Source organism: Gobius niger (assembly GCF_951799975.1).
Source record: "Gobius niger genome assembly, chromosome: 1".
In the NCBI taxonomy this organism is placed as follows: Eukaryota; Metazoa; Chordata; class Actinopteri; order Gobiiformes; family Gobiidae; genus Gobius; species Gobius niger.
Genome location: NC_136852.1, coordinates 11,056,008 through 11,068,734, shown reverse-complemented (window position 1 = coordinate 11,068,734; position 12,727 = coordinate 11,056,008). Strand labels below are relative to the sequence as shown.

The 12,727-nt window shown below is 40.2% G+C and overlaps 1 protein-coding gene across 1 annotated transcript in view; it reads left to right on the top strand.

Annotated features, from left to right (window-relative positions):
• The first annotated feature begins 8,593 nt into the window (after window positions 1–8,593).
• The window catches only part of egfem1 (EGF-like and EMI domain containing 1), a 63,424-nt gene continuing 59,290 nt past the window's right edge, over window positions 8,594–12,727 (top strand). The window contains exon 1 of the mRNA XM_079573298.1: window positions 8,594–8,711. The gene's annotated coding sequence lies outside the window, so the exon portion shown is untranslated. The remainder of the gene's footprint in view (window positions 8,712–12,727) is intronic.

The window sequence follows — 12,727 nt, the reverse complement described above, 5'->3', positions numbered from 1 at the left end:
GGAAAAATTAGGAAAAATATGGAAAATACTAGGGAACATTCTTTGAAAACAATTTTTAAAAACTTTTTTTTCCTTGCCCTTTTGTAGACTTGTTAGGGCAATTAACTTTTTGCAATGAAAATTAAAATGTTGGCCGGCACGTTCTTGCAATTTTTGGATTAATATTGCAGCATTTGCCAGAAGGTCATAAAGGCCATTGCTAAAACTAGGTTCAAACATTGTCCAAAAATGCACCTGAACTTTTGAGTGACATTAGTCCATTGAAACCCATCTTTGAGCCCAGCACATGAAAGGGTCTCGATTACGCCTGAAGTATGCGACAGACTGTTACCGTATAACCCAAGCCATATGCAGGCACTGGCTGCAGACCCGGGTTTATTTTGGTCTCATTAAAATAGTTACTTTTACCAAAACACTGTGATGTTGATGGAGCCTTGAAGAGGTGCGAATACTTGCACTGTGGAGACTCAGACGAGGAGCAGCTTTGGCCAAGTGTCTTACTTTGGTTACACATTTTGAAAATTATGTTGACATATATCTTTTACAAGGAACTATGGAGTTGTGTATGTGTATAAATACTGGATGCTAATGAAGTACATGTAGGAAGATGCACAATCAGTGGTTCTGGTTACCTGTGGAAGCAATACAAGTATAATTTCTTATAATGTTATGCATCACATTGTGGAGGAAATAAGAATTGAGGTTTCTTGGAGGTATTTAGAAGGTTTTGCCATTAATTCATGACTCCATATGTGAGAGCTAGTTTTCTGACCATATGGTTCAAGCCTAAAGATAGATGGTATGTTGGGAATATAATTTTCTCGACCCAGAACAAAATATTCCCCTTATCTCCACATTTTCAAAATATAGGCCGATATCTCAGAAACCGATTAGAAAGGCCGATATTTCCGGAACCGTAAGTGATAGAGACTTCCCGTTTTTTTCAACGAAAAGAGCCTTGGCCTCAGGGGAGTGGAGAAACATTGCGGTGAATATCGGTCATAAGTTTGTGTATCCCTCTGAAGCACTTACTAAACATGAATATACGGCGCCCCCTACTGTCACAGTTCAACACGTTTATCATACACAGGATTAAATGAGACATTTTTAAAAATATGGCCATAAATCAGCGGTGTATATCGGCATCAGCTTTAGAAAAACCCACATTTGTCGACCTCTAATAGATATAAATCTATATATGTCTATGATTGAAACCTTCCCTATAATAATAAATGTATAACAATAGGATTTGTGGAAATAAAAAAAATGACATCAAATGAAATTAAGATATTGCCAATATATCGGCTATTGGCCAGGCCAACCCCATCATATCAGTATCGGACCCCATAAATCCATATTGGTCGGGCCCTGAGTAGCAATCAATAGGCCATTAATAATATGTTTTATCCAAGTTTTATCCAAGCCTAGTTGTCAAATAACACCATTCATTCTCGTGTCCATTTATCCGCTCATGTTTTGGATACCTCCTCTTCCTGTTCTCATTCCTCTCTTTTGCTTTCTTAACTGTGTTAGAGGCTTCTCTATCCAAGACCTCAGGCCAAAAGTCTTGACAAGCCAACACGCTGGCATGAGCGAGCTGTAGTCCATGCTATCTGAGGAAGAAGCTCATTAGGCCGTAATGGCTGCCACATGTTAGCGACACTCAAAAAGACTAAACACGTCTCCGTCAAAGCCCCATTGTTTACCAGGTTAATGCTAAATCCGATGGGCCATGTCCGTTCAGAATGTACAGTAGCAAAGTGAAGGAAAGTCACTTCATCATCATTCAGCTCTTGCCGGCACATATTTAAGGTTTGGTTTGTGGAAATGAGGTCAGTCGGGATCCTTTACAGGCTAATGCCCACAACTGTGTATGGTATGTTAAGTAATGTAGCACCTCTCTAGCCCTACATTAGCGTAAATTACTTCATTAGAGCTAAATTATAGACATGTACGTCCAAAACGTTTGCAGATTTCAGTGGTGTGAAACAGGCCCAGATTCAAAAAGAAGGCTGTAAAAATGAAATTGATGCTGATAACTTTGGAAAAAAACTAGATAAAACGAGTTGCGTTGTTTGGCAAAGCTCCCTAACTGTCTATGTTTGAGAGTGGGATTAGTTAAAGGTTAGTTAAATGAAAACAGGTATAGTTGCTTGTCACCTGTTCAGTTCCCAAACCCAGATGGGACATTGAAACACTGAAAACATTCATCTTCGTAACTTTAAAGTGAATAGTGAGATATGAATGACTTGTTTACTCAGTTGAAATAATTATGGTGGAACTGTCCATAAACTCACTGTGTTTCATCTTCATGTACACATTGACAGACATTATTTAAGTCCCCAAATCAAACTTTCATGGGTGCGTTTTATTGATCAGTCATTGAAATTGTAAATCTTGTGAATCCAGCTGATCTTCTCCTTCCAGATGCCAAGTATGTACATTCTGCATAGCACACGGCACATAACTCCACTCTGACAGCTCCGTCCATCTGCTCAAGACATTGACTCCTGTCGGTTGGAAACATAACACATGGTGCTTTTGCAGATGTTAAAGGTAACTGCTGGTCATACGCAATAGTTGATGGTAATATTGTGTTTATTATTTCTACCTCCAATGCCCCTCCTGTCACAATTTAGCCACACAAAACCAGGTTAGGGTGAGTTTCTTTATCAGGGACTCAATGACCATCTGTTAGATCTCGGTTTGAACTGGCTACCACCTGGTTTATGAATAAGACATTCAACTAGCTGCACCACAGTTTCCCCAGTTTGCAAGATTTCATGAGGATGGATTTGTTTATTTCCAACTCTTTGACAACAAACCAATTACAATGGCAATTATGTTCAGTTAGTGGAGAACAAGCAACAAACTGTTAACAACTGACAAATAAACAAACTGGATGATTGGAGAAAGTTCTTCTTCTCATGCTCCATCATTAATCACAAAAGTTCACAAAACAATAACAACACTCACTGAGACACTCACTGGACACGAACTCCAGCACAAAATTATTTCCAGCATGTCTTTTTTTTTTTTTTTTTTAACCCTTATTTTATATTTACGCCCCAAGTCCATCTGAGATTGTGATACTTTTTTTGCCTTAACTTTCCTTCCCATACAGCACCATGACAGAGAAAATGATATCAGTATGAGGCGCATGGCAGATGACTGGAATTTTTTTTTTTTACTGAGCATCCATCCATTTGTTTCCGCTTTATCCGGAGCCGGTTGTGGAGGCAACAGTCTCAGAAGAGATGCCTAAGGCGCCAGCTGAAAGACAACATACTGGGTCCTCCTAGGCCTAAACTCCCGGGTGACTGAGCTCCTCACTCTATCTCTAGACTCTACAGTGAAGGAGAATCGTGAGTTGCATATGAGTTACATTTTTCACAATCAAACCCAACTCAGACTTTGGACTCCCTCTTTTCAACTATGCTCCCCACATTTCCAAAACTTGTTAATACTGAACTTTAGCTGTGGAGTAATGTTGCACTCAATCATACTTTGAGTTCCCTTTATATTATTCAGTGCAATATTTAATACTAGAAAGAAATGGATAGTTGTCTTGTTTTATTCAGTGCAAAAATGCTTTAGCCCACAGAGACATTTGACATTGCTCAATAATGAGATGTCCAGAAACTGCGCTTTGGCCGGAGAAAGATGCAAGGCTAATAATAACTTTACTTTCCAGATTAACTGCAATATAGGGTAAATGAATGGAATTTAATGGGGTTGTAATAAGGGTGAATGATTTGGGAAAAATCTGTGTTAATGATCATACCCTGACTAGTATTGCAGTTTAATAATAATAAAAAAGAAGTCAAGCACATCCAGGATTTGAGGGAAGACTGAAATATGAATTGTTTAACAGATTTCTTTTTTCTGGAAATCAAAAAGGGTCAGCAGGAACCAGGAAGACCCATAGAGACAGGATTTTCTTTGTTTGTTTGAGCCAAAGGATAGTTACAGCTTCTTCAATTTGATAATGGCAATCAAACAACTTTTTGGTTTGACTGTGATTGTTCTCACGGTCGTAGAAATGCAAAGTTCAGTGAGGTAAGTGCGATATGAACTGTCAAGCTTTGGAGTGGAAGATGATGGATTACACAGAAGTCAAAGTGGGTTTTATTGTTTTGAAGGAACTTTCTTTCACCTTCGCTTCAGAACAAATCAAGTCTGGATCACGTACATTGGACCGACACGTCTTGCCTGGAATCTTTCACTGTGAAAGGCCATATTCACGGACGCGTCGAGCGCTTTAGATCTTCTCACAGGTTGTATATTGTTCTGTGCATTGTTTGATTCTTACAGGCGGGATGCTGCCGTGATGTTGCACAGATCACATTCTCCATTTCGCGCAGGTCACAGCTACAGGTGATGGTCCCAGGACAGATGTAGCGGGAGAGCTGTAATGAGACATGGTCAGTTTGTATAAAGTAAAGAAACAGTCAAGGCTGTAGACTTTAGCATGTACAGGATTCACACCTGGAAAGACTTATGGTGCAACCTTCAACATATACAAATGATTAACATATTACAAATACATAGAACTGCACTACATGTAAAAATGTCAGAAGGCTATACTGTAATTGACCTCCCAGTGCCGTTGATTAAAAAAAATAATCATGATCAGTGAGTTTATCCTCATGGAATCCCTCTTATGTTCAAGCAGAACTAAGTAACTTGTTTACCTTAATAAATCCTTTCCGTAGTCCCTCTGGGGGTAATACAAGTGGTAATGGGATGATTGGGGGGTCTTTCATCTCCCCCTGGTGTCTCTGGCCAGAAAACCATCCTTGCAACTTTCCCTGCACTAGGTCGGAGGCACAATACACACTAATAGACTAAGAAGAAGCTAGCAGGCTAACGGGCAAAGCTAACTGCGGGCTAGCCTCACTTAAACAGTACAGCCGAGTTTGAGGGAAAAACATTGTCTTAATTGTGTAATTGGATGTACAATGTCCCTCTCTACCTTTGTCTTTTCTATCAGTGTAGTATTTACTCTCATGGACAATTAATGAGTCAAAAAACGCAACTTGCTACGACACCTGCAGTGGTGCTTATGGCCTTTAGGGGCATGAATTACTTAGTTCTGCACACCTTTTTGAGTGACAGTGCAGGATTTTAGAGGCAGTTGTGGTGAATAGGTCTGGGCTCATTCTACACTTTAGGCCATTGCTGTAACATGTAGGGGGAGGAAAATACATAATTTTAACATTTTTAAACTCCCTTTAAGTCAGCATCTCGCGTGTGACCATTTGTGTGTACTTTATAGTCCTAATGGGTAAATGTGTCTCCGGCATCCTGTCAGGAGCAGTGCTAACCACAGTGCTTGGTCCATACAATGTAGCTGAAGGGTTTTAGCCAATTGTGCATGTTTCTGGTTGATGAGTTGAAACTGGTGCTACCGGAAGAAACCCACCAAGACATGGGGAGAACATGCAAACTTCACAGAGAAGGGCCCACACAGTCCAGGAATCAAAGCCTGCCAATATTGAGTGAGGAAAGAGCACTAACCGCAGCCACTTTATGTATAGTCTGCATCCCCTAGAATAAAACTTTAATCTGATACTGACAAATATGTGGATATAAAGGATATTCCCTCAACAGTTGGTGGTCTAAGCTCCTGCTTCACCTTCTGCCCCTGTTGTACAGTTTCAAAGAAATCAATTTTATGGTCAAAACAATCCATTTGTTGGACTATTGTTTCGAAGATACTTTATCTTGTTGTGTTCACATCCCAAAAGAGCAATGCTTGTCTTTGGCTGAGTTACTTTTTCACATATTGTACACCATCAAATCAAGTGGGAGTCATTAGCCGATGATACACCATCTTACAATGAGGTATTGCAATAAGGTATTAAGTCTTTTTCCTTTCTGCTTCTCATTATAAATCAGATTTATGCTCATTCAGAGACCTGTAAGGACTCATATGGAACTCTGTGCACCATGAAGTGTGTTGATTTCACGGCTGAAACTTAACAAGTGGAACATCACTGAACTGTCACCTCAAAACACCCCAAAAAGCTTTGCTAAACGGCATTGCAAAGTGTCCAAACTCTGGTGCTGCTTGGCGTCCTGATGTTGATGGCTAGTGACCCTAAGCTGATATGGAGAGCTCATTAAGGCTTGACGGGGCTGTGGGATCAAAGTGGGGACGTGTAGGGGGCAGGGTCCAAGGGGGGTTAGGTTTGTGTCACCTATAAATGAGCAAATGGAGAATACAGACCAGGGTACTTTGCTTGGCATGCTTATGGCTATGCAAACAATCTGGGATCCCCAATGTGAAAATGAATGAACAATGTAAATAACCCTTAATGTAAAATGGTTTCATTACATTGCTGCAGGTGAGGTGTCTTAACCACATCACCCCCTGACCTACATGGCCTTAGAAACCAAGTGTGGGTGTGGCCTGGACTTGAAAATGGCGACCCATCCTTAGTTTCTGAGGACATGCAGATTGATCATCCTGGATAATCTCCAAGAGCCTGTTTTGTTTTCTATTCTAGACTGCTATTTTTATTTTCCCAATGCAAATCTGGCATCGAATATAGCTTTCCATGTACAGGGTGCGTGTGTGTTGTTAGCATTAGCAAATTGCCTCCGGTCTGCATGTCCTATTCATTCATCCACCTTCTAATTATTTATCAAGGTTTCCGTGGGGTATTGAAGGGACTATGCAGAGTTTAAAAATGTTAAAATTATGCATTTTCCTCCCCCTACATGTTCCAACAATGTCCTAAGGTGTAGAATGAGCCCAGACCTGTTCACCTCAACTGCCTCTAAAATCCTGCACTGTCACTCAAAAAGTTGTGAATTCGGGTCCGAAGTGCCATCAAGCACAAGCTTATACAGAAGCTGCAGTTACACATACGACCTGAAGTGGCAGTAGTGAGTATAAATTGACCAACTTGCATCTAGTCCCTTTAAAAACATTAAATGTCATGAATGTTTTTTGCTTCTGCCTGTGTAAACCCTATTTATAATAGTTGACTTGAGCTTTCCAAATATTGCTGATATTGCTGGATTACTTGCTTATGGATGAGTGGTTCTCAACTGGTCTGGCGTCGTGACCCACAGTCACCCTGGGATAACAAGCTGTGATCCAAATATGACTCAGACTTGTAAAATATAATGTCAAATTTTGTCTTTTGCTCAAATAATTTGTTGAATAAGCATTAAAGAAGCCATAAAAGCTAAAGTCATGATCAAAACAACCCGATAACAGTCATTTTAACAGACTCAAGTAATGATTCTATACTTTTTCTATCCATCCATTTTCTTCCACTTACTGTATCTGTTGCCGGGGCGTGATCTCATTGCATTAGCCCCCTATGGCTCCTCCTGCAGGTGGGTGGCCTCTTGATTCTAACCGGGCCTGTTAGTCTCTCCTTGTCTGACCCGTCAACTAGGACCTGTTTGCCATGTGAGACCCTACCAGGAGCCCGAAGCCCCAGACAACAGAGCTCCCAGGATCATTCGGGAGCTCAGACCCCTCCACCACATTAAGGTGGCGGCTCAAGAAGGGGTTTACTTTTTCTGTGCATTGATATTAAGCTAAATGTTTTCTGTTCAATGAAATATGTCTATTTCTTAGGAATTAATTGTTTGCGCTTCTTTTACACCAACCCAATAAACACATAAATACAATTTGAGCCCAGGGCCTGATTTTACTTCCCCTTGCTGATGTTTTAAACTCAATTACTTGACAAATAATGAGCAGATGCACTCATTTATAGACATACCGTGGCTTTATGGAAACTATCAAAGAAGCTATCACTGCTCAGCACGCAACACATTCCTCGTCATTCTCCTATCACCTATATTATTTTTCCACCTTCCGGCAGGTTCTCCATCTGAAATCTCCAGGTAATTTAATTGCAGCCCCTGCCAAGCTGAACAAGTCCCATTAAATGCTTTCACAGATGGGGACAGCTCTGAACTTTTGCATCAATTTCCTGTGTTTAGTCCCCAATGAAAAAGGAAGTGCCAGCGCAAGTGATTCATTTTGCGTCAAAATCTGTAAATCGTTGCTTTGCGGATAGGTGTATCTGTAAATCCTTCATCGGGTATAGATAACAGAGTTCAAAGGAAAGTTTGAAACTGTAAAAATGTAACAGATATTGCCAAGGAATGTAGTCAACAAAACACTTTAGATGGAGCTGGACGGATGTTTTGATAAGATAAGCAGAAACCAAAATGCAGTGTTTGCTATGCAGAACAATTTGAATGACCCTGAAACATTTGTTGAATATTTTTAACTGAATCTATACAAATAGTGCCCACAACAATTGATTTACATTTATTGTCATCTGACCAAAATCAGGTCAAAAGAGTGATTTGATGAAAATGCTGCACAGTGCCTTAATTGTTGTGAGAATGGCCAGGGTAAAAGGGAAAAGTGACCTACACAGTCCTCTCTTTTGGGGTGTAAATAAAAAATCAGGAAGGAACCCTGCGAGGATTAAGAAAGTCATTGTGTAAAGAAACTAAAATGTCTCCCGTCAATCCCACATGATTGAGCTGCTGTTTTGTGCGCTGTGCTTTGTGTCGACTCATTTGGCTCCGTAATGCTTCTCTTTCAGATGTTAACGAATGTGAAGTCGACCAGGGCGGCTGTGAGGGCTACTGCTGCAACGTCATTGGCAGCTACTACTGCAAGTGTCCAGAGGGGAGCAGGCTGGGGCCCGATGGCAAGTCCTGCCAGGGTGAGTTGAACATACGTATATACCCCACATCAGTGGTTCTCAGCTGGTGCAGACTTCGGACCCACCTCTTCGACCTATAAAGACAAGCCGGGTGGTTACTCCCATTGTTGTCCTAATTCAACTAAAACTGTGTTGATTAATCCACAAGTTAGGCTTGACAATCAGCCCCGCAGCGCTATAGAATTGTGACGTCAATTGTGGTGTTTGTTGCACACACACACAAAAAAACATCAAAGAGAAGATTTAATCTAAAAGGAGAGCATTTTCTCTAGTTTGGCTTTACCCAAAACTAAAAGCTGCTCGACTAGAGAGCAACAGAGTAATGCCACAATTGAAAGCTAAGGTCTACAAAAGTGATCGTAACTTCGTTGTCAAGTTGTAGCTGCGTTTTCGTCACCTTTACCTTGTCCTGACCCAAGAAGGGAACCTCTTGCACGTATTTTTAGTGATAGAGAAAACCGCAGTATCCAGATACTACAGAGAGAGCACGCAAACTCCACACAGAAAGGCCCTGTCCAGGTGGGAACCAAACCTAGGACCAAAACCAAGACCAAACCCAGGACCGCTGCACCACTGATGAAAATCTATCACCGTAACTGCCTGCTGTTTACAAACATGATTTTTGCCAATAATGATTAATTTATAACTTAAATTTCCATCTCTATATTCCTTAATCCAAATTACAAGGGATTAGGACATACTTTCTTCCAAAGTCACTACTAGACTAGAGTGTCCTTTGACAGTTTGCAGTACAATGAATATACCCGAGGTGAAGTCTTTTCTGTGTCAGACAAAAGGCAGAGGAATTCAGGTCATCTTTAAACGGCTTCCTTGACCTGGAGGAGAAAATAGACACACAGCTACACACATTTTACCTCAACTATTATTAACGTCTCACAATTATACATAATCCATACACTGCTATGTTTAATGTTAATTTCTACAGGCCGCTCTCACACAGAGCACACAGGAATGGACTAAATTACAAGCTGCAACACAAGCAGTTCATTAAAGAGCGACATGGTTTACATTAAGCCTGTTGTCCTCGAGGTCTAACAAACATCCTGAATACCTGAACATCATAAATGTTTTTGGCTTGCTTTTGACTCGAAATCCCTGTGCTGGCTTGTGTCCCTATTAATTTATCCTTAATATATGCTTTCATAGGAAAATAGATTATAGGATTAGGCATTATAGACATGTGTCGTAGATAATTAATCACAAATATTGGAAAATCAGCTGAATCTAAATCAGAATATGCCTTCCATTTGAACTGTTCGCAATGAATCTCACTTCATTTTGGCCAAAATAAGACATTTAGGTTGAATTTGACATTATATTTGGCTTCATAAATTGATTCAATTTGGGTTAAAATGTCATGAAATGTGTAAAATACAATTTCATTATTACATACAGTATTTTTTGCTGCTTGTCATTCTCATGCCTTGCAGCTCCAACGTAAAGACTAGTCAAAGAATCACACAATGCATTTCCACATTTGCATTAGCAAGGATCACATGTCAAAGGTTAGGATTTTGGCTCAAACCAGTCTGGGTCAGAAGAAATACCAGGCTGACTGACTAAAAATCTCCCCCCGTCTAGACTCAGTTGTAAAATGGGATCGTGCAAAACCCAAAACAGTGCAGTTTCTTGAAGCCATGTGTGGAGTCAGTAGCAAAGTCGGAGGTCCATTTGTTTTTGCGGAGCTACAGGTGTGAACAAGCTGCTGTGACCTTCAACCTCGCAGACAGGAAATTGTCACTCTGTAATCATTTAGAGACTAACTGGGAAAGCAGCTGTTAGCCTCTGCCTTATGTGTGGCCAATATTTATGAGAGAACTGGTTTTGTCTCAGAGAGAGTACAGTATGCTGTTCTGATTTTAACGCTCCCCTGATAACATATTCTTGTGAGGAAAAATAAAACTGACTGAAGAGGCCATGTTTATCATCAAGCTGTAGTGACGGATCTACTATATTACCTGAAAAAGGCTTTGGCAAGGAATAATTGACAGTTATTTAGCTTATTCTTGACATATTTTAGTTGCATGTCATTGTAAAATTAGCTCTTTTATTGAACTAAAAAGCATCAGCACCAATATGGTCATTGTTTTATTCATATGTTGATTTAAAAAGTCTTGTGTATAGTCAAAGTTTCTTTGTATAGCGTGTAAAACTTCCCACACTCTCTACAATATTCAGCTACTTTTACAGCATCTTCGGACCCATGGGGCAGAGGATTTAGCAATGTGCATCATTATTAAAAAAACTCTAAGAGCACTGACATTTTAGAGAGAATAAGAGAATAAACACTAAACATAACTCATCTCTAAATCAGATTTGTGCCACTAATAATATAAACAAATTCCAATTATAAATCAGTTGCAACACGCTTAAGGTTAGCAATTATGCATATGCTAATCTCAAAACGTATTGACAGGAGAGTTTATAGCCTGTATGCCGGTGTGATACCTCATTTGAAAGCCAAGACCTTCTCATTTCTAGAACAATGTGTAAGCTCTGTGTGAGTGAAACACAACATACATCACATTTGCCGCTCCTAACCCTAATCACAACCCTATACCCCTGACCCTAAACCTAAACCTAAACCTAACCGTAACCAAGTAGCAGGTTAAAATGATGCGCTCATTTTATGTAGTACTTGCAATTACTAAATCTGGCCCTTTGTGTGCAACCCTAGGACACTGCAGCAGAGTGAGAATGAAAGAATGAAATACTCCTTTTTGGTATCTATGACTGTTTATTGTGTATTTTTGTAAATTAGGATGATTTTTGCTGCCCAAATAAACTACAAAAGCAGCAACTCTTTGGTCGTTGCACCAGTGTGTGGCTGAAGTCAATCCCAGCAACAGAAGGTCTTAGGCAAGCACACTGAACTGTTAGGATTGGCATAATGGCGACAAAGCGTTACAAATTCCACAAAGCAAGTGAAGTAAATTATATCAGCCTTCAACATTTTTAGTCTCTTTCCGGATCACGGCTCTGAAAGACCACCTGTTGATAGTCTTGCAGCTTGGCAAATGTTTAGCCTGCCACTTTGTCCACAGTCAGATGCTTGGTCAGCTCACTTTATTGCCGAGACCTAAAGTCCTTCGACCCTTGACTCCGCCATCACCTCCACCACTGCTGCTCACAGTGCCGCACAGCCAGCACTCAGGCTATTGTCGGCTCCACTCAAATCCCTTCACGCAACCTGATCGATGAGCATATTAACCTTGACAAATCCTCTACAAAAGTGTGGGAGGGACACAGACAAATTCATTGAGGCATAGCATCATTCTTTCTGGAAATAATTCTGGACAAAATTGCAAGTAATAATTTGGAATTCAGAGAGTTTATAAGGTATTTCTGTGGAGATTATTGGAAACTAACTGAAGTAGTCAGGACAGAGGTCATGGGTCGTTCCAGTGGATTTGCAAAAGTGCATTTCTTTGACAGCGAAGTGTAGCACCTGACAAGCATTGAGGAAGGTGCAAAGTAGCATTAACCTACATTCCCTACAACTTTGCTGGAGGAAGTCGAGCTGGATTGGGAAGCCTATGCTTGGTCTGTAGCAGGAGAAAACGGACTGGTTTGCTGTTCATCTCGTGAATTTATATTATAATACATTTATGTCTAACCCCCTCTAAACATATAGAAATTGAAATGGATAAAAAACACTCCTTTGTTTTCCAGTAGCAGTTACATTTTTTGTTAATTCACTTCATTTTAGGGGCAGTTGTGGTGAACAGGTCTGGGCTCATTCTACACTTTAGGACATTGCTGGAACATGTAGGGGGAGGGGAGGAAAATGCATAATTTGAACATTTTTTAACTCCGTATAGTCCCTTTAACTCTTCAGTAAATGTAAAATGTTTTCTTTTTACACGTTTTAACCTCGTAACCCCCGTCACAACTGAGCACATTTCTCCAGTTCGACTTAAACCAAATGTGAAAGCTTCTTGAAAAAAGCATCAAAACAGTGACAAAGCAAGGCGTAAATGAGGATGAAGACAAGC